Source organism: Odocoileus virginianus, chromosome 18, assembly GCF_023699985.2.
Source record: "Odocoileus virginianus isolate 20LAN1187 ecotype Illinois chromosome 18, Ovbor_1.2, whole genome shotgun sequence".
Taxonomy (NCBI): Eukaryota; Metazoa; Chordata; class Mammalia; order Artiodactyla; family Cervidae; genus Odocoileus; species Odocoileus virginianus.
This window is the reverse complement of record NC_069691.1, coordinates 38,211,027-38,232,847: the sequence shown is the minus strand read 5'-3', so window position 1 is coordinate 38,232,847 and position 21,821 is coordinate 38,211,027. Positions and strand designations below refer to the sequence as shown.

The window sequence follows — 21,821 nt, the reverse complement described above, 5'->3', positions numbered from 1 at the left end:
ATACCAGTTTCATTGGATTAAGGACTCATCCTATTCCAGTATGACCTCATCTTAACTAATTTTATCTGCAAACAACCTTATTTCCAAGTAAGGTCATGTTCTTAAATACTGGAATTAGGAGTTCAGCGTATCTTTTTGCAAAGACGCACAGTTAAACCCCAAACACCATTGATTTGTTAATATTTAAGATTTTTGCTTCTGTTTTCATTAGTAAGCTTTGTATGCACCTGTGCTATTCTTGTCTGGTTTTGGTCCCAAGGTTATTTAACCTACTAAAAATAGGAAATGTTTGGGAAATGTTTTATGTTTTATTGTTTTCTGAAATACCTTGTAAAGGGATAGTGATAATCTGTAACATAAAACTTTGGTCATACTTATCTGCAAAACTATTTGAACTTATTGAGAGAGGGGTCATTTTTGACTCTTGATTCAATAATTAGAATGCTATTATTCAGCTTTTCAGTTTCTTCTTGAGTCAATTTTTGTAATTTATATTTTTTTCTAGAGAATTTGAGAGGAAGTTGTTTATAGTATTTATATCAGGTGCTTTAAAAAGTATCTGTCTTTATGTTTTTTTCAGTTTCAATATTACTGATTTATGCTACCTATATACTTTTTGTTGTTTTCTGCTTTTCTTGGTGATAAATTTATTAGTATTTTCACTAATTATTGCATTAGTGAAAAAATGAAAGTATTTTCAGAATGCTTTCTTTGGCTTTATTTCCTGTTTTAGTTTGTTGAATTGAATATTAAATTAATTGAAGGACTTCCCTAGCAGTCCAGTGGTACTCTACACTCGCAATGCAAGGGGCATGGGTTCTATCCCTGATTGGGTAACTAAGAGCCTATACACCATACAGTGTGACCAAAAAAAAAAAACAAAAAAAAAACTTAATCTTTTCTTTTGTAAACAATTAATTTGACTACAAATTTAACTCTACCTACTTGATATGTTGTGCTTTAATTATCATCTAATCTTAAATGTTTGGGAATTGCAGTCTTTACCTGTAAGTTGTTTAGAAGTATGCTTTAAAATTCACAAACATAGATATCAGTTATTTTAAGAAATAACTTTAAAAATTGTCCTGTGGGTAGAGTATGTAGTAAGATTCTTTAATGTTTATTGAGAATTTCCTTAAGAAGTAGTTGTTGTTTAGTCACTAAGTTGTGTCCGATTCTTTTGTGACCCCCATGAACTGTATCCCACCAGGCTCCTCTGTCCATGGGATTTCACTGGCAAAAATACTGGAGTTGGTTGCCATTTCCTTCTCCAGGGGATCTTTCCCACCCAGGGATCGGACCTGCATCTTTTGCATTGGCAGGTGGATTCTTTACCACTGAATACGTTTAATTATTGCATGTAGAGTTTTGTGTTCTGCTCTTAGAATAAGCTTGTGTATTGCTCTTAGAATTATACTTTTAAAAATGTTTTACTTGATACATCAGTTCTGCATGTCATTTCAGTTTGCATAGTAGTATATTAAAATCTCCTGCTATTATGATTGATTTGCCATTTTCTTGTAATTTTGTCACTTATTGTGCTATGTATTTAGGAATATGCTCTTTTTTACATTATTTCATACGTTTTGTCTTCTTAACAAAGTCTTTATTATTATATAGTGTTTTGCTTGGTAAATGTCAATGTATTTTCCTCCTTAAATTCTATTCTATTATTATTTCTAATCTCACTCATCCAAGGGTCTCTATTTTTAATTGTTTTTTTTCATTTCTTTTTGATGTTGCTGATATATTTAGTGTTATATCTATTATAGTCTTCTTGTATGTAGTCTTTTCAGTAAATATTTTTACTGATTATTTTATTCTACCTTTCTGTCTTGTTGGACTTAATAATATTTTCTCTTTTTTATTTTTGGTTTTCTTTGCTGCATTTGAAGTGATGGATTTTATTATGTATGTATTAAATTATATATGCATATTATATATAGACATACATTTATGTATTTAATACATAGTATTTACATATATCCATTAAATTATATTTATATATTACATTATTTAATACACAATGAATTTATTTGTGTTAAACATGCATTTTTATTATAAACATGGCATATATATTTTTTTCCCATTTATTTTTATTAGTTGGAGGCTAATTACTTTACAATATTGTAGTGGTTTTTGTCATACATTGACATGAATCAGTCATGGATTTATATGGATTTACATATATTCTTATGGCGTGTTTTTCTGAAATGTTTAATACAGTTAACTATAAATTTTTCTATAAAGATATAACGTCATTTAGTGTTCTTCTTTTGCTACTTAATAATACAAGAACTACAGCATACTTTACATACTGATTGAATAATCCCTATTTATCCTTTGTTATTCTTTAGAGTTTTACTGTTCTTTTATTTTTACACAAAAATTTGCCATTTTTAGTAGTCTAATTTTAATGATGTATTTTACTAATTTCTGTGTGTGCCGTATTTTTTTGGTCTTCCTTTTTCTGCTCTCCGTTTTTTCTTTTTTTCTGAAGTAATTCCTTTAGTAGTCTGTAAGTGAGAGACTATAGGTTCCCTTTTTATTTGTGTGTATAAAAATGCTTAATTTTTTGAATACTAGTTTTCCTGGATACAGAATTCTTGGCTGTTAGTTATTTTCTCTATAGATGTTCTTTGCTATCCATTGATACCGATTAGGAATCTACTTTTGGTCCAAATGTCATAAGCTTATGGGTCATTTTTATTTCATTGGTCTTTACAGTTTTCTCCACTTACTGTTACTGTTTGTGTTAATGTGAATTTATCTCTCAGCTCTCAGACTTTCAACTTTTCAATATTGTTTCTCTGCCATCCTGTCTGTACTTTTCTTCTTAAGCTCTCATTCAATAGATGTAGATTCATGTCAGATCCTTTTAACCTACCCTACATTTCTTATCTTCTCACTCGTATTTTTATTATCTTTATTTTGCTGTGAAGAATTTCAGTTAATTTCCTTTGTATAGTGTCTTCCAGTTCACTCTTCTCTCTTTAAATTGTCTCTGGCATCTGGCATTTATTTTATCTGTATTTTAAAACTCCAGTGATTCTTAATATTTCATTTAGCATTTCTGAGTTTTAGAATATGTACCCTGTTTGTTTCACTTTTGCCTGTTTTTGTAGTATCATGTCTTGTTCTTAACAGATTTATTCTTTATTTTATTTAATGTATTTTTATATAAGAGTGCAAAATCTTATTTAAAAAATTTTTTTTGTAATTGCTCCATTATTCTCATTTGGTAGGGAAGGAAAGGGAGTTAATAGCCTATTGCTATTAGAAGTCTACTTTCAGCCCACTGTCATTAGTTTGTAGGTCATTTTTTCCCCAGTAATTTCCCCAGTAATTTCTCAAATTACTGTTTTGTATTGTTCTGTATTTGTAAGTTTTGTATTGTTACTAGAGGATAACAAGACATCTCTCAGCATTAGTTTTCTCATATGTTGGGGACATTTGTTTGCTGGATTCCCTTGAGTTGGTATTTTCTCTTTACTAACTTCCTCTGTGCTAACTTTCCCCTGAATAGAGATTTTTATGGTCTCCCTCGTTGGGTAGCCTAGAGGTCTCCTACTCACCGCTAGGTCTTACACTAATGACCTAGAGTCTTGTGTTCTATTGAGATAGTGAGGATGTTATAAATTCAATCTATTTTGTATGTCCTCAAGACCCAGCCACCCATTCAGCAGCTTGTTAAATGGTCTCACGGGACTCCACATATAGTTGCGTCCAGGGATAAGGTTTGTTATAACCGAAGGATCCATGATAGGGTCAGTGCAGGACACAGACATGGGAGAAGGCTGGGGAAAAGCCCACACAGGCTTCCTTGTACCCTCTCTTTTGTGAAGAGACCTACCTCTAACATGTTTCTTTCTCTAACAGTAAAAAAATGCAGACAGATGTTGTGATATTTCTGTCCAGGGATGCCCGTTAGAGACTCGGTGCCATATTTGTCTCCTACGGCTGGCATCCGTTACCACAACTTGATGGCTTAACAGAGCAGAAATGTATGCTGTCACAGTTATGAAGGTCAGAAATCTGAAATCAAGGTGTTGGCCGGGTTAGACCCTCATGAGGCTCTGAGAAGCCATCCTGTGCCCTCTTCTAGCTTCTGACGGCCGCCAGCAAATGTCCGTGTTTCTCAGCTTGATGATATATCACTCCAGTCTCTTATCTCCACCTTTGTGTGGGCTTCTTCACTCTCTTTGTTTCAAATCTCTTTCTGCCCTTCTCTTACAATACCAGCTGCCACTGGGCTTACCTTAAATTGAGGATGACTTCGTCCTAGGTATTTAGCTTAGTTCCATCTGCAAAGACCCTTTTTCCAAATAAATCATATTTACAAGTTCCAGGAATTAGGACTTGGACATGAATCTTTGGGGAGTGGCCATTTAATCTGGTGTAATGCCCAGGGTTTTTTGGAGGCTGGTCATAGAGTCAACTTCTGTCCAACATGCACCCAAATTTCAGACTCCCAGAAGAAAAGTAGGGGTTCAGTATAAATTACACTGTTTGTATGAACAGTCTAGGCACAGTGAGACTTCCTTATCAGTAAGGGAACTATTTTGAATGCCAAGTTACCAGATGCCAACTCAGGGCCTACCTTGAAAGCAGACTCTTCAAGAGATACAGGTATCTTTTGCTTTTTGAAAGTTTGCCTGACACCACTTTGCTTTTTATAAAAGAATGATATTTGTACCTGTTTTTGCTAACCAGAAGAAATCTGAAGAGGTCTTTCACTTTTACCAAAAAGAGGCAAAAAGCAAAAATAGCATTCAGCATTTGCTTTGCTGTGAGCCAGTAGGAAGGCAAAGTGTACCATAAGCAGTGAAGCACCCAGTCAAGCTCTGTTCCTGGGACCTACACACAGAATCTCAGCATCAAGCGGCCATAGCTTTAAACTGTGTGACCATCTGTGCTTCATCTCAATTTATTCTGTGCTTCCGCCAGCAAGATGCGTCCTAAGATAATTGCTTCTTAGCTTTATGCCATTTGGCTTATGTAGGGTCTTATAGAAATGGCCTACTTTTGGATAGTGGGGGAAACCTGTGCCAACCTCAGTCCTGCCAAATTAGGTCTTTTCTGTACAGTCTACCCTCTTCGCCCTTATGCAAGGCATCTTACAGCAGTTACTGTCATTAGGACCTCAAGATATGGGGACCAACCTGTGGTATTGACTTTAGTTACTCCCTAAAGTCCTAGATTTAGCCAGTTAAATTCCATTAGTCATAAAGATCTGTCTTAGAAGCTTGGGGGGCTTCCCTGTGGCTCAGCTGGTAAAGAATCCGCCTGCAATGTGGGAGACCTGGGTTCAATCCCTGGGTTGGGAAGATCCCCTGGAGAAGGGAAAGGCAACCCACTCCAGTATTCTGACCTGGAGAATTCCATGGACTCTATAGTCCATGGGGTCGCAAAGAGTTGGACACGACTGAGTGACTTTCTTTTCACTTTTTTAGAAGCTTGATGGCTTCCTCAAGTGGTGTGCCTCATGTAGCTTGTAGCTTTTGGTAGGAACCACAAGTTAATGGGTGCAGTTAGTCTCTGTAACAACAGTATAGAGCCAATCAGCTCAATTTCAGATGGTCCCATCAGAGAACAAATCCCTCTCGTTGGCATCTGTATATGGCTCAGGCGGGCCAGACAGCCTCCATGATGATTTTACAGTGGATAGCCCCTCTCAGAGGTGTTCTAAAGCCATAGCAGTTCCGGAGTCTGAGTCCTGTTCATTGAGTGGAGAGATCTGATCTGAGCAGCTAGTACTAAGGTTACCAGAGCGCATTGTGGACAGTGTAAGATTCAGACGCAAAGTCAGATCTAGGCAATTAGGATCTTGAATTCAAATTCAAGAGATGTCAGCAACGAATTTTCTTCTGCAGTTGCAAGCCCGAGACACCACAGGGCCAGACAGCCGGTCTCAAAGCCCAAGTAACAAGGCTTTCCTAAGGCCTTTTTCCCTTGCCCAGAGTCCAGATCAACCCACGCTAAACTATGCACTTAGGCAGAAAAAATAATCAGTCTTTAAGGGTCAGGCATTTGATTTCAACAGGAGCTTGTTAGCAAATTAAAAACTGCTTTTTAAAACTTAAAAAAAAAAGTTTATTTCCATCTGGAGATTTTCTCTTTTTTACGTTGTCTCCCTTTTGTAAAAAGAGGTGCCAGTAAGGAAAAATCATAACACAGGTCGCTGGTTACGGAGATTTGCTGTTTTCAATATTCAGAGTTTGAATGTCAGTATTCCTACTCATGGCCAAAGCATCAGAGAGTTGTACACAACTAATAATTTTTCTTTGCACATTCCCCTGATTATTATGATCTTTCTCTACTATCTATGAAAATTATAAACATGTTCTAATCATATGTCAATGAAATAACCACAAGGGCACAAAGTCATTGAAAAAAAATTTTTTTAATCATTGCATGTTTTGCCCAAAGCCCCAGCAGTGAATTCAGCATTTGCAGGGTTAAAGTGACAGCTACAGAGAGACCTCAGCTGGAGTGAAAGGTGAGGGCTGGTCCCGGCTGGAGTGAAAGGTGAGGGCTGGTCCCGGCTGGAGTGAAAGGTGAGGGCTGGTCCCGGCTGCGGAAAAGGCTCCCAGTGTGTCTCCCCCTTCCTCCCTGCTTTTTTTTTCCTTCTGCCTGAAGGAATGAACACCTTACCAGCTGTTTTTATCACCTCTGGTTCATTCAAAGCCCACCTTTGGGAACACTGATCCCTTTTCTCTCACACCAGGTGGAAAGCACATGAAGCACGGACTTCCCCAGGCCTCTCTCTCGTCTTCATTTCAGCTGGCAGGGCCAAAAGAAGCCAGGGGATCCCAGGAGGCAAGTTGTCTTCTCTTGCATCTATTTTCAAATTCCATAGGTAATGTTTACCTCTCACAGCAGAGAGCGATTCAGCTGCAGGTAACGATTCAGCTGCTCTTTTGTACTCTGAGAAACTCCACAGTCACCCAGGCACCAGCATTTCATCATCCTCAGCCCTTCTTTCTTTCCCCAAATAATACTGTAGCTGTATTTCAGTGAGTTGGAGTTGTTCTAGTGAATCCCGTGCTTTGTGGGATCCTTGAGGCCACACACGTCTGGGGCTACTTTGGGAGGAATCATGCAACTCAGCACATAGGTGGATTCATTACTAAGGTCCATTACAGTGGAAGAATGTGTGACAGGATCACTAAGGGAAAAAGACACAGATTCTGGAGAAAGCTATGCACAGGCTTCCTTCCACTCTTTCCTTCCCCTGAGGAGGCGTACCATTCTTTTTTTTTTTTCCAGAAGCAAAAAATGTGGAATATGTGTAGAGTATTTTCTGCCCAGGATTGTCTATTAGAGAATTGGATTTCTGGACTTTATTAGAAGCTGATTACGGAGGCATCTTCTGCTTAGCGTGTACCAAAGTTCCAGACTCCCAGAAGGAAAGCAGATGTTAACGATAAATCACGTTGTTTGTACAGACAGTTTAGGTACAGGGCACCTGCCGTATCAGGGAATGCTTTGGGTGCTACATCCTGAGAAGCTATCCAGGGCGTACCTTGCAAGGAGGCCTTCTAAAGCAGGCAGCCTCAGACCTGCTGTGTTAACGCCTTTCTTCACACAGCAGCCCCTGAGGCAGGAGGCGGGTTGGCCCAGACCACGACTTGAGACTATGTCTGCCTCATCTTCCCCAACCCGCCTTGGCCATGCATCTTTGCTCCCTAGAACACAGCCCAACTCAGCAGAGTATGACTCAGGGAAACCTCTTCAGTCTCTTTTCACGACAAGGGAGGCCCCACCACAGCTGTGGATTTCAGGCAGAGAAACTAGGGTAGGCCCCCTCTGAGGGTGGAGGAGAGGAGCTTTCATGCAGACTCTGGTCAGCTTCCGACAGACCTCAGGCCCAGAGCCTAGCACGTCTGTAGCTTCAGCGTGCTTGGCTGCTTTGTGTTCTAGTTTACTTTTTTCTCTACAAAGATATGACTGCATGTTTTAGATTTTTTTTTTTTAAGTGTCATCTGTCATTGCTACCTGTTTAAAGCAAAGCATGGTGGAGAGGGGAGACTTAGACTGTAAGTTTACAATGTCATCTTAGCCAGAAGATGTTCTTTTACTTTTTAATACATTATTGCGAGTTTCTCTACTAAGATATGGGACTGAACCCATGGGGCCTACGCTTAGTTGTGTGGTAATTTTGGTGATACAGTGCTTTCTAAAGAATTGCCTTTCACCTAGGTTTCTGGCCTACTGTCTTTGTGTCTCTTGACTCTTCCTTTAGGATAAATTATTTCCCATGGGGTTATTAGTGGGCCTGCCTTATAGTGTCTGTTTTGAGGGAGAACCTTAGGTGCTTAAGATTCCCGTCCTGCTCATGGCTTTTGGTCAAAGATATGACTGAACATGCAAGAACAGAGTTTGGGCCGTCTTACCATTTCTCAAAAGTCATTCTACTCATTGTAGGGAGGGACAAATAGCTAATCTCAAAGTCAACCGTTGATTCATTTTCTCTTCTGTTAACTTAAATGATTCTCATTACATTTTTAACATCAGCTTTTTATTACTCAGCATCGTTTTCTCCAGTGTCCTTTTGAGACATAATCTCTATAACGTAGGGTATCTTGGTAGTATAATAAATCGAGATGTGTACACTTTTGACTACGGAAGTCAGAGGAGATTTTTGGAGACTTGTCACTACTCTGGCCCGCCAAAGGGTTAGTGAAGAGATCTCAGCTCAGTCAGTGAGTCCTCTTCTCGTAGGATGTTTGACTCGTGGATGGGTTGAGATAAGGACTGAAGAAAATGTTGGCTTACACCTGCAGCAGTCTTGGGTCAACCACGAAGCAGTTCTTGCTGCAGTGACCTCCTGTGCTGGTTTATGCTGCTCTTATAATATGGTGCTGAGGACCAGACATGTCGCTTCCGGTGAGACGTGACTGGTGTATCCTTCGTGACTTCTGCTACTGGCGATCCCATGATTCGCACACCACGTGTCTTGAAGGTAATATTTAATATTTAATGTAAATAAGGTTTAAAGTGATTAAATTGCTTCATGTTATTTTTATGAATCCAAATCTCCTTTTAATTTTTGTTTAAATAGGCCAATAGCACAGTGTACAGGAGCAGTTAATTTTTTTAAACCCCAATTTGGTTTCAGTTCAGTTGCTCAGTCATGTCCGACTCTTTGCAGCCCCATGAACCGCAGCACACCAGGCCTCCCTGTCCATCACAAACTCCCGTAGTTTACCCAAACTCATATCCATTGAGTTGGTGATGCCATCCAACCATCTCATCCTCTGTCATCCCCTTCTCCTCCTGCCTTCTATCTTTCCCAGCATCAGGGTCTTTTCAGAGTCAGCTCTTTGCATCAGGTGGCCAAAGTATTGGAGTTTCAGCTTCAACATCAGTCCTTCCAATGAACACCCAGGACTGATCTCCTTTAGGATGGACTGGTTGGATCTCCTTCCTGTCCAAGGGACTCTCAAGAGTCTTTTCTAACACCACAGTTCAAAAGCATCAATTCTTCTGCGCTCAGCCCTCTTTATAGTCCAACTCTCACATCCATACATGACCACTGGAAAAACCATAGCCTTGACTAGACGGACCTTTGTTGACAAAGTAATGTTTCTGCTTTTCAATATGCTGTCTAGGTTGGTCATAACTTTCCTTCCAAGGAGTAAGTGTCTTTTAATTTCATGGCTGCAACCACCATCTGCAGTGATTTTGGAGCCCAGAAAAATAAAGTCAGCTGCTGTTTCCACTGTTTCCCCATCTATTTGCCATGAAGTGATGGGACCGGATGCCATGATCTTAGTTTTCTGAATGTTGAGCTTTAAGCCAACTTTTTCACTCTCCTCTTTCACTTTCATCAGAGGCTCTTTAGTTCTTCTTCACTTTCTGCCATAAGGGTGGTGTCATCTGCATATCTGAGGTTATTGATATTTCTGCTGGCAATCTTGATTTCAGCTTGTGCTTCATCAGCCCAGTGTTTCTCATGATGTACTCTGCATATAAGTTGAATAAGCAGGGTGACAATATACAGCCTTGACATACTCCTTTCCTGATTTGGAACCAGTCTGTTGGTCCATGTCCAGTTCTAACTGTTGCTTCCTGACCTGCATACAGGTTTCTTAAGAGGCAGGTCAGGTGGTCTGGTATTCCCATCTCTTGAAGAATATTCCATAGTTTATTGTGATCCGCACTGAAAATTATATATGTGCTTTTACATTTAGAAGCTTGTTTCATATTGACAAGGTAGTTTTGAACTTTGATTCTGTCACCCATCATCTCGGCCAGTTTTGTGTCATCTGAAATTTTGCCGAAGTTTGCCAGTCTTTGGTATCAAATTGATTTGAATTTGCTAGCTTGCTCACCAGTGGGTTTTACTATCTAGTATTCCTCAAGTGTTTTCCTTTAAAATACAGAAACATTATTGGTGATCTGTGATCCTATATTCTCCTTGTTTTTTTCTCAACATTTTAAAGATTTAGTTTTAAAATAAGTTGTTTCTATCAGTTTCCTTCTTTGTGCTTTCACCATAGCTACATTTATCTGCATTAGCATACCTCTGATTTTTTGGATGCACAGATAGTATAAAGTTCAAAATAGTACAGAGTTCAAAACTATGAAATATATTCTCAATAGCATTGCTCTGTGAAGGATACGATTAGAAAACACTATTTAAAAGTGAGTATGACTTATTCCCACACTCCAAAAGTGAGTATGACTTATTCCCACTCCCAATGTTTGTTAGTAGTTGGCTCTAAGAACTGGTTTTATCAAAAGCATGAGATAATAGAAATCACTCCTCTTGCCCTTCTGTAAGTGATCTGATATACTTTATCTTTATTTAGCTACATTGTAGATCCATACATTTTACATTTCTCAAATTTTCTCAAATCAGGTGAAATATGATATGAATGTGAGTAGTTTCGTATCAGGGGCCCCTTTGGGGTGGCAGCACCTGAGGAGTCGTCAGGGTTAGGGATGCTATGCAGGGTAGGGTAAGGTGACTTGGCTGGTAGAGCCCTGGGTACTAGGGCATCTCTACCTTGATTCCAGGGAACTGTGCATGGCAAGGAAGCAGCCATCTTTGGGCCTCAAGGAACAACTTGGCCAGTGTGAACATCAACTATAACTAGAGATTGTTCCCTTTTCCTGTTTTCTGAGTAACACAAAATATCCTCAATTCCTCCCCTGAAAGTAGAGAAAAATCTCAGTACTGAGAATATGCCTTCAGTCTTGTGGTATGTGTGCCTGGGGTCTGAATCAAGTTGCTATAAAGGAAATAAAATGAGGTTTATTACACACATGAGTCTGTGAACTGTGATACATACCCAATGAACTCAGCATAAGCTTAGAGTACTGATTTATTAAAAAGGGGAGCAAGCAAATCTTATCGCAGGCTAGTGTAAGTTAGGTGGAGAGCCAATATGTACTGTGTGCCAACTGTATGCCAGAGCTGATGGTACACATTTCACTTATTTCATTTGCAGAGGTCTTACCAGGTAAGTGTTACCCCCAAATTACAGACAGAGAAGCAGGTTGTATTAGAGTTCTCCAGTGAAACAGATATACATAGTCTGGGCTGGTCCACAGCCCTGAGAGCCAGTAGTATACATTTGGGTCTGGAGGCAAGAAAAAAGTGTCCCAGCTCAAGGTAGTCAGGCAGGTGGAATCCCTGCTTTTACAGACTTTTTGTTCTGTTCACATCTTCAATTGATTGAATGAGGCCCACCGGCATTAGGGAGGGCAGTCTGCTTTAATTTGTCAAATGATCTGTTCATCTCATTCAGAAATATTCTCATAGACACACCCAGGATGATATTTGACCAAATGTCTGGGCACTCAATGTCCCAATCAAGTTGATGCATCACTCAGGATAAGAATGAAATATTTAGCGTGTAATTGCATATCAGCAAGTAGCAGAACAAGACTAAAACCCCAAATCTGGAGTACTCAAAGCTTCCTTGTGAAATTTGTGTATTGCTTGCTCAGTACTTTGTAATTACTTAGACTACTTTAGACTCAATAAGCAATTCACAGCCATTCTCTGATCTTCTCTCCTATCCCACCTCTCCAGATTAGAAACCCTGGACTCCTACTTATGGTTGAGAAAACCTGGGTTAGCTTCTTAGGGCTTCTTCTTGAGCCTTCTCCTATGATACTCAGGCAGGCAGCCTACCACAGGTAATGCATTTTGTTTAACATTCAGGCTTCCCCTTTCATTGCTTTGTGACCCATATGAGGTACTTAGGACCAATTTCATAAATCTTTTGTGCCAAGCCTCCAAGGATGGGCTGCAACCCCAGGTCAGATGGTTTGAGCTAAACTGCAACCCATGTAGGAGCAGGAAAATGAAGTTTCTGTATTCTACTGTAAATAACTAATAAGGAGTGTCTCTTGGAGGAGCAGAAGGGGAGAGGATAGAGGAATGTTATCGCAGCAGCTTTTTCCTTTTATTCCAAAGTGAATGAGCTGCCACTTCCATGAGAACAATTTATATGATGCAGCCATTTAAATAATGCAGTTTTTTTTTTTTCTTTTTTCCCCTTGAAGAGTTTGAAGTTTCAGGTTGAAGTTCAAGTGACTGGTGGTAGGACATTCCTCTAGCCCCAACCTCACCTACACACACCTCTTTCAAGACCTTATGTGCTGATGCGTTACCATTACAAACCCTTAGTATATCCAGGGAAAGGCATGGTACACAGTTTTCACTGCACTATTTGACATCAGAAGAAAAGGAAACAAGGTCTTTTCGACAAGGCAGAATGTGTGCACATAATTGAGAAAACCTGAGAGCCGAATTTAAATGTTGTAGATTGGGTTGGCATAGTTGTCCTCTTTGGGGACCCAAGTTCTCTTTGACCATCTAAGGCTCTGTCCAAACTTGCCTTTCAGACATAAGGAATTAACTTTTCCCTCCACATGGAACGGTCGCTTGACTCTCCCTATAATGACAGATGATTTTAAGAATCACACTAGATGCCGTGGTTATTACTGCTGTTGTTGCTGCCAGCCCCTAACCTTTCAACCACAGAAAAGTGTCTCTGTTGGCATTTGTGCCCCTAGCTTGCCAGTTGGTACTTTGGAAAGAAGAGAAATTTGTTTTTGGTCCTTTTTCTGGTAACACAACAATAAGCAGAAATGGCCTGATATGATCCTTTTTCTTACACTAAAATTATAAAGAGAAATCCTCTCTTTTCCTTAAAGTCTTTAAATATTATTTCAGCATTCTGCATTTAATAAGAAAATTTAGAATATGCAAATGAGCAGGAAAAAAATAAAATCACTCCTTTGCCCTCATGCAGAGGTAAGCTTTAAGTGTATTTTGGAGTATAGATCTTAACAATTTTTCCCATATATTAAATATATATATTTAATTATATATATTTACCATATATTAAATATATAAATATACACACAAACACATTACAAAAATTGAAACATTGCATGCATACTGTTTTAAAAACTGCTGTTTAGGGGCTAGCAGTTCAAGACAGTGATGTAGGACAGTCCTGAATTCATCTCCTTCAATGGACACAGCAACTCTACAGCTAATAAAGATCAATTCCTTCTGAAAAAGACCGAAACACTAGCTGAAAGCTCCTCCACAACAAAGATAAAACAGTCACATTGAGGTGAGCTGCACAGGAAAGGTGGTGGCACAGTCTTGTCAGAAACCTGACCCCCAACTTGGCAACCTACAACAGGAAGAGAGATCACAACTAGGGAGCATCTCCCTGAGGAGTGAGGGTTCTGGGCCCTGCGTCAGGCCCCAACTCTTGGGACTTGCATTGAAGAAATGACCTCCCTCATGCCAAACGTCTGGCTTTGAAAACCAATAGGGCTTTACTGTTCAGGAGAACCACAGGTTGGTAGGGAATGGAGAGATTCCACAAAGGGCTCAACCAAAGACTCACTTAACCCAGGACCAAGTGCAAAAGCAGCAATTTGAAAGGCGCCCAGACCATATGGGAAACTCATTTGCAAATCTTAAAGCATCTCCTTGAGGGTCAGGAGTCTCTTGGGACTCTCTGGGGACAGAGGTACTAGTGACCATGGTATTTTGCATTTGCTCTCTACTTTGCTAGCATTGTCACTAATAAGCACTATTTTTGCGCTTTCCCTTTAACCTGCTGGCTTGGTGGGTGTGCCCCATCCTGTGCCATTACCATCGTCCCAGCAAAGAGGGGTACCAAGGCCTTGGTCTGAAGGTCGAGAAGGTTGCATTTCTGGGCTCCATGGGTCTGAAATTTGGAGGGGCAGTTCTAGGAAAGTTACTATCCTCGGGGAACTGCAGAAATCAGACTCATTCCCCCAGTCTCCTTGTGAAAAAGGCCTGAGTACTCCTCCTGGGACTTCAGCCCGAGGGACACACTCAGGATTATCCTGCTTTTAGAGGATACAGAAGTACTCTCAGAGAATGTGAAATAGGGACACCAAGCTCTGCCGTCACCCTTGGCCTTTGGCTGGAGCTCACTGGCACCTCCCAGAAAGCAGCTCACACACTGGACCAGAGCTCTGATTTCTTGTGGCGCCACTGAGGGACACCTCCAGATTGCTTGGATGGGAGAAAAGCGGAGTTGAACAATTGTGGTCCCACAGGGCAGCACATATTCGCATGGCTTAACAGCTGCCGCCTGAGGGTCTAGCTCCTAATGAGCCTGAAACTCCCTGTGACTGAGGATACCTCCCTCTGCAATGCTCATAGGTCTTGGCACAACGCCAGCAACTGGGACCTATCAGGGATAAATCAGACTGTTTGGAGAATCACAAAGTTTCACATGACAACCAAGAGTTAGGGCAAAGTTAAATGATAAGGTTCATCTGCTGTCTATGGCTTACCCCTTCAAGACTGGGAGGGATAGCTACTTTGCTTGATACATAGAAACAAACACAGAGGCTCAAGCAAAATGGGGAGACAGGAATGTGTTCCAAACAAAAGAACTAGGTTAACTCCAGAAGGACCTTGATGAGATAGATATATGTAATTTACCTGATAAAGAGTTCAAAGTAATGGTCATAAAGATGGTCACCAAACTCAGGAGAATAATGGATGAGTACAGTGAAAATTTTAACAAGGAGACAGAAAATATAAGAAAGTCCAAAACAAAATCACAAAGCTAAGGAATCCAATAACTGAATGGAAAACTAGAGGAATTCTACAGCAGACTAAGGCTAAATAAAGCAGAAGAAAGAATTAGTGATCTGGAAGACAAGGAAGTGGAACTCAAACAGAGAAAAAGGAAAAAGACTTAAAAAGTGAAGATACTTTCATGGAACATGAAAGTGGAATGTTGTCCCAGAAGGAGAAAAGAGAGGAACAGGCAGAAAACTTACATGAAGAAATAATGGCTGAAACACCCCTAACCTGGGGAAGGAAGTAGATGTCTAGATCCAACAAGCCCAAAGAGTTCAAAGCAAAATAAACCCAAAGAGACTTAGACTAATTAAAACTAAGCTGTCAAAAGTGAAAGAATCTTAAAGCAGCAAGAGAAATACAACTTATTATGTACAAAGGAACTCCCATAAGACATAAGCAGAGTTCTCAACAGAAGCTTTGCAGGTCAGAAGAGAGTGAATGATATATTCAGAATGCTGAAAGGAAAAAAAAAAGTCCAACCAAGAGCACTCTCTCCCTCAAGGCTACCATTCAGAACTGAAGGAGAGATAAAGAGCTTTTCAGACAAGCAAAAGCTAAAGCATCTCATTACCACTGAACCAGCCTTCCAGGCAATGTTAAAGAGGATACTTTAAGCTGAAAAGAAAGGGCACTAATTTGTAACAAGAAAACCTGTGGATATGATTATCTCACTGATGAAGGTAAATGTATGTTAAAGGTTGCAGATAAATTTCCTTAAAGCTAGTATGGAGGTTTAAAGACAAAAATAGCAAAAAAGAATTGTAACTATAACTGGTCAAGGTATATACAAAGTAAAAGATGTAAAATGGAACATCAAAAACATAAAACCTGGGGCAGTGGGAATAAAAGGAAAGTTTTAGAATGTGTTCAAACTTATGTGTTAGAACTTGCTATTAAGTTAAAATGTGTTTAATTTGATATTAAGTTAAAAGGCTATTACATGTGAGCCTCATGGTACTGCTAAGTCACTTCAGTTGTGTCGACCTCTGTGCGACCCCATCCCTGGGATTCTCTAGGCAAGAACACTGGAGTGGGTTGCCATTTCCTTCTCCAATGCATAAAAGTAAAAAGTGAAAGTGAAGTCGCTCAGTCATGTCCGACTCTAAGTGGCCCCATGGACTGCAGCCCACCAGGCTCCTCCATCCAGAGCCTCATGGTAACCCCAAAGCAAAAACCTATAGTAGGTACACAAAAGATAAGGAGAAAGGAATCTAGCAGACACTATAGAATGTAATCAGATTACAAGTAAAGAGAGCAAAAAAAAGCAAAAAAGAGGAAAGGAACAAAGAGGAGCTACAAAACAGCCAGAAAACAATTAACAGGTTGGTATAAGTTTGTGTGTGTGTGTGATAAATTGCTTCTGTCATGTCCAACTCTCTGCAAACCCATGGACTGTAGCCTGCTAGGTTCCTCTGTCCATGGGATTGTCAAGGCAAGAATACTGCAGTGGGTTGCAATTTCCTCCTGCAAGGGGTATTTCCCACCCAGAGATCGAACCCACGTCTCTTTTGTCTCCTGCATTGGCAGGTGGGTTCTTTACCACTAGCACCACCTGGGAAGCCCTGATAAGTATATATCTATCAATGTTTCTAAATGTAACCAGACTAAATTCTACCGAAAAACACAGAGTGGATGAACAGATAAAAACACAAAGCCCATCTATATGCTGCCTGGGAGAGATTCCCATCAGATGTTAGGACACACACAACCTGAAAGTAAAGGAATGGGAAATGATGTTTCTTGCAAATAAAAACCAAATGAAAGCTGGGATAGTTATACTTAAAACAGGAAAAAATAGACTTTGCTATGTTTAAAATGATCTATTTATTTTTGACTGCACTGGGTCTTCGTCGCTGTAGGTGACTTTCAAATTGTGGCAAGTGGAGGCTGCTCTCTAGTTGTGGTGCATGGGCCTCTCATTGCTGTGATTTCTCTTGTTGCAGAGTACAGGCTCTCGGGTGCACGGGCTTCAGTAGTTGTGACATGTGGGCTTAGTTGCCCCACAGCATGTGGAATCTTCCTGGACTAGGGATCAAACCCGTGTCCCTGTATTGGCAAGCAGATTCTTAACTACTGGAGCACCAGAGAAGTCTGACAAATTCTTTAAAACAAAGAGTTTATTAAAAGACAAAGATGAGCATACTATATTGATAAAGTTGTCAATCCAATAAGAAGATATAACATTAATAAATATCCATCCAACAGTGAAGACACTAATTTGAAAAGATGTATGCTCCCTTTTGTTCATTGCAGTATTATTTACAATAGCAAAGAGGTGGAAACAACTGAAGTGTCCATCAATGGATGAATAGATAAAGAAGATAAAGAAGATGTGGTATATGTATGCAATGAAACACAACTCAGCCATAAAAATAATAAAATCTTGCCATTTGTAGCAACATGGATAGAACTTCAGAGTGTTATGCTAAGTGAAATAAGTCAGACAGAAAGACAAATACTATATGATTTTACTTACGTGTGGAATCTAAAAAAAAAAACAAAATAAATGAAAATACAAAACTCAGAGATACAGAGAACAAGTTGCTAGTTGTCAGAGGGGAGGATTATTGGGGGGGGGTAGGCAAAAGTGGGTGAAGGGGATCAAGAGATACAAACTTTGAGTTAGAAAATAAATGTCATGGGAATGAAATGTACAGCATGGTGACTATAGTCAATAGCATTGATTGTAAATTTGAAAGTTGTATGAAAGTAAATTTGAAAAGTTCTCATCACAAGGAAAAAGAAAACTATACGGTGACAGATGGTGACTAGGCTTATTGTGATCATTTCACACTGTATGCAAATCTTGAATCATTATGTTGTACACCTGAAAGTAATATAATATTGTATGTCAATTACTCTCAATAGAATGAAGCAAAAACCCCTGCTGTATGGTCATCCTTGAAAAAATTTTATGTCAATATACTTCAAATGTCATCTTTTCAAATAATGGTCCAGTATCACACAATGTGCCATATATTGACAGTCTAAATTGTTAGATATTTAGATTAAACATTTTTCTCTAAAATAAAGAGGCTTATAATAAACATTATTTTAAAATATTTACCTAAGCACTTGTCCAAGAGTTTTGTCTGGATAAATTCCTGAAATTCCTTATGTCTAAAACATACATGCTAATTCTTGACATAATAAGGTATATATTAGTTATCCTTTGCTGCGTAACTACCCACCAAATTTAGTGGCCTAATGCCACTTAAATGGGCTTCCCTGATGGCTCAGATGGTAAAGAATCTGTCTGCAATGCAGGAGACCCAGGTTTGATCCCTGAGTAGGGAAGATCTCCTGGAGTAGGAAAGGGCAACCCAGTCTAGTATTCACTGTGGAGAATTCCATGGACAGAGGAGCCTGGTGGGCTGCAGTACATGGGGTCCCAAAGAGTCAGACATGACAGAGTGACTTTACTTTTCTCTCTTCCTTAAAGTCACTAAATCATTTATTTTGCTCATAGATCTGCAATTTGGGTAGAGCTTAAATGGTCTCTTCTCAGGCTTGTCCCTCCTCTATATCATGTCAAGTATAGGTTTACTGGGGCTTCTACGGTGGCTCCAGGTGGTAAAAAATCTGCTTGTGATGCAGAAGACCTGGGTTCGATGCCTGGGTTAGAAAGATCCTCTGGAGGAGGGCATGGCAACCCATTCTAGTTTTCTTGTCTGGAGAATCTCTGTGGACAGCGGAGCCTGGCGTGCTACAGTCCATAGTATCACAGAGAGTTAGACATGGCTGAAGCAGCCATACACACATGCATAAGTTTACTGATGAGCTCCCCTGGTGGCTCAGTGGTTAAGAATCTGCCTGCAATGCACCTGGGTTCGATCCCTGAGTCGGGAAGATCCCCTGGAGGAGGAAATGGCAACCCACTCCAATATTCTTGCCTTGGAAATCCTATGGACAGAGGAACCTGGCAGGCTACAGTCCGTGGGGTTGCAAGAGTCAGACACAACTTAGTGACTAAATTACCAACCATCACCGTAGGTTTACTGCGGGAGTGAAGTGTTTACTTTCAAGGTGGCTCATCACCTGTATGGTCATCTGGTGTTGGTAGTCAGCTGGAACTTTTGCCGGTACTGCCGACCAGGGTCCATAGTTTCTCTCCACAGGACTCTTTCCATGGACTGTTTGGGCTTCTTCATGGCGTGGTGCTCCCAAGAGTGAATATCCTGAAAGACAGGCAGAAAGGCTATGACATAGACTTGAAAATGACAAAGTGTCTATTTCATTATACTCTCTTGGTGAGGCACTCACAAAGGCCTGCCCAGGTTTCAGAGGTGAGGGCACAGACTTTACCTTGGTGGAGGAAGTAGCAATGTTTTAAAAGAGCATGTGGTTTTCTCAGAGTGTATGCCCAGTAGTGGGATTGCTGGGTCATATTTGAGACAGCAGCATTGACATATATACACTACCGTGTGTAAAGTAGCTAGCTCGTGGGAAGCTGTTACATAGCACAGGGTCTCAGCTTAGTGCTCCGTGATGACCTAGAGTATTGGGATGTGGGGGCCAAGGGTAGGAGCGAGATTCAAGAGAAATGGGATATATATATACATATAGCTGATTCACATGGTTGTACAGAAAAACTAACACAACTGTGTAAAGCAGTTATACTCCAATTAAAAAATAAAGTGCATGTGGGATGAAAAGTATTGCTGCCAACTTTGGAAAATACCATCTTCCATAAAATATAGTAAAAATCTGATGATTTAATACTTAGAATTTTGAATCAATCTAGAGCACATACCTGTGTATATTTTGTTATTGACAGCAGATTACTGACTTTTTATTGTTCATAAAGGGAAGATAAAGATTTGTAGGTTCACTCAGTGGTTAGTAGAAAGGTTAGCATCTACGACTGGAATATGGTCAGGGTTCTTCCTGAGGGTCTTATAAGGCAAAGAGTAACGGGGGCAGACAAGCAGTCAAAAAGCAGTTGGGAAGGAAGGCAGTCAAATGCCGAGGAGGCCAATTACAAATGCCATTTCCAAACACTCTGGTGCACCATCAACCTCAGGCTGTAGAATAAAGAATTCAGGGTTTATAGGTTGGTCAGTGAAAAATGTGTGGCTACCTCAGAGGTCATGTAGACAAGGACATTCAAATTAAAGGGTCCTTGGAGGTCCCAGGCTTCAGTATCATAAAACATTGTCACTTCCTCATGTCATGCAAGACACAAACAGCCTCACCTATGTGACCACCTAGGTCTCAGGATAGTGATGCTTAAATGAACTTGGAAATCATTTAGACTCAGATGTCCTTCAAAAACTGGAAAAGGGGTAGTGGTAGAGTAACCCTGGGGGGAATGTGAATGGATACTTCCTCCACAAACTTGGCCATTTAGGAAACTGTAATCACCATTTCTTTTTCCTGAATGTCAAAAGGTAATTACTGGTATTCTGTCTTCTTGCAGGAATTCTTCTCTACAAGGCATTTTTCATCAAAACCATATGACTGGTAGTTGATCACTGCAAATGATTCTGCCACTAGGACAGTAGCTTTGGTATTTTTCTTTTTTTCCTCCCTATTGAAATTGCTCTAGAAAGTATGTGGGAAACCTGTATGAATCAATAAATGATTAAATCCAACTTTACATAGATTCAAAGTGCTTGCAAGAGTGCTGGCCCATTTCTTCCTTTGCCTGTCTATTTCCAACAGTGAAGGAAGCATTTGTCATAGTCACAAGAGTAGATTGTAATGTGCCCTAAAAAGTGAACAGAACTTTTTTTCTGAATGTGTACATATATATATAATAATTATTTTTTTTTTTAAAGAACATACAAACAGATGAAAGTCATGCCCCTCTTTCACTTGCATCCACACATACTTTCATTTTGTGGCTGGGAAATTTGGGGATTTTCGTTCAACATTGATAGTTTAAAATTGACTTTAATTAACTGCCCACATGCAAATATGTAATGATATTTGCAAAAATCAAGGACCATTTTGGAAATTTCATCTGAAGAGTTTAATAAGCCCAAGAATTTAAACTTGAAATGCCTCATGGTCGTCATTTGGAGCAGCAACTATCACCATTACATGTTACTCAGCGCTCAGTTTAGATTTAGTCTAAGTGTTCCTCAATCAGGGACAATTTTGTCTCCTGCCCGCCTCCCTCTCCCACTTCTGACTGCCCCCTTCCCCCTCCCCTCACCTCCAAGACATTTTTGGTTGAGTGTGTGTGTGCACATGTGTGCTATTGGTCAGAGATACCCTAAACACCCTAAAATGCATAGGGAAGTCCTCCATAACAAAAATTATCCAGTTCAAAAATTCAAAAGCACTGAGATTGGGGAACCCTGATTTGAGTTCAGACATAAGAAATTTGCTAGTGTAACTGTTAACCAAAATCCTTGTCTCCATTATTGCTGCCGAGGTGCCAAAACCAGGCTCAAATATATTTGGTTGGATTTTTTTTTAACGTTTCTGTTTTCACAGCTGAATAACATCCTTTAACTTCGGACTATAGACACAAAAAGGTTAATTGAACAATAGGCTGACACAAAGAATGAACTCTAAACAGATTTTCTAAATAGTTACTTAGAAAAAAAATTAGTTTACTTAGGCCTATCTCAAGGCATGACTTCTAAACCACTGGTTTCCCTTGTTAGAATCTGGTAAAATCTTGGTCCATAGGTCTCTAGTAGTATATGGAGGCTCCTTAGAGTCACACTTAATGTTTAAATGTGAAATTTCTCTGCTTTAT

At 39.8% G+C, this 21,821-nt stretch overlaps 1 long non-coding RNA gene across 2 annotated transcripts; it reads left to right on the top strand.

Moving 5' to 3' along the window:
* Window positions 1–6,579: 6,579 nt before the first annotated feature.
* On the top strand, window positions 6,580–20,708 carry LOC110141799 (uncharacterized). 2 transcript variants are annotated; one of them, XR_002315142.2, is made up of 2 exons: window positions 6,580–8,965; window positions 20,529–20,708. It is a non-coding gene; the product is annotated as an uncharacterized lncRNA (long non-coding RNA). The 2 variants fall into 2 exon arrangements; XR_011492816.1 differs by having other exon boundaries at window positions 6,580–12,153.
* The last annotated feature ends 1,113 nt before the right edge of the window (window positions 20,709–21,821 follow it).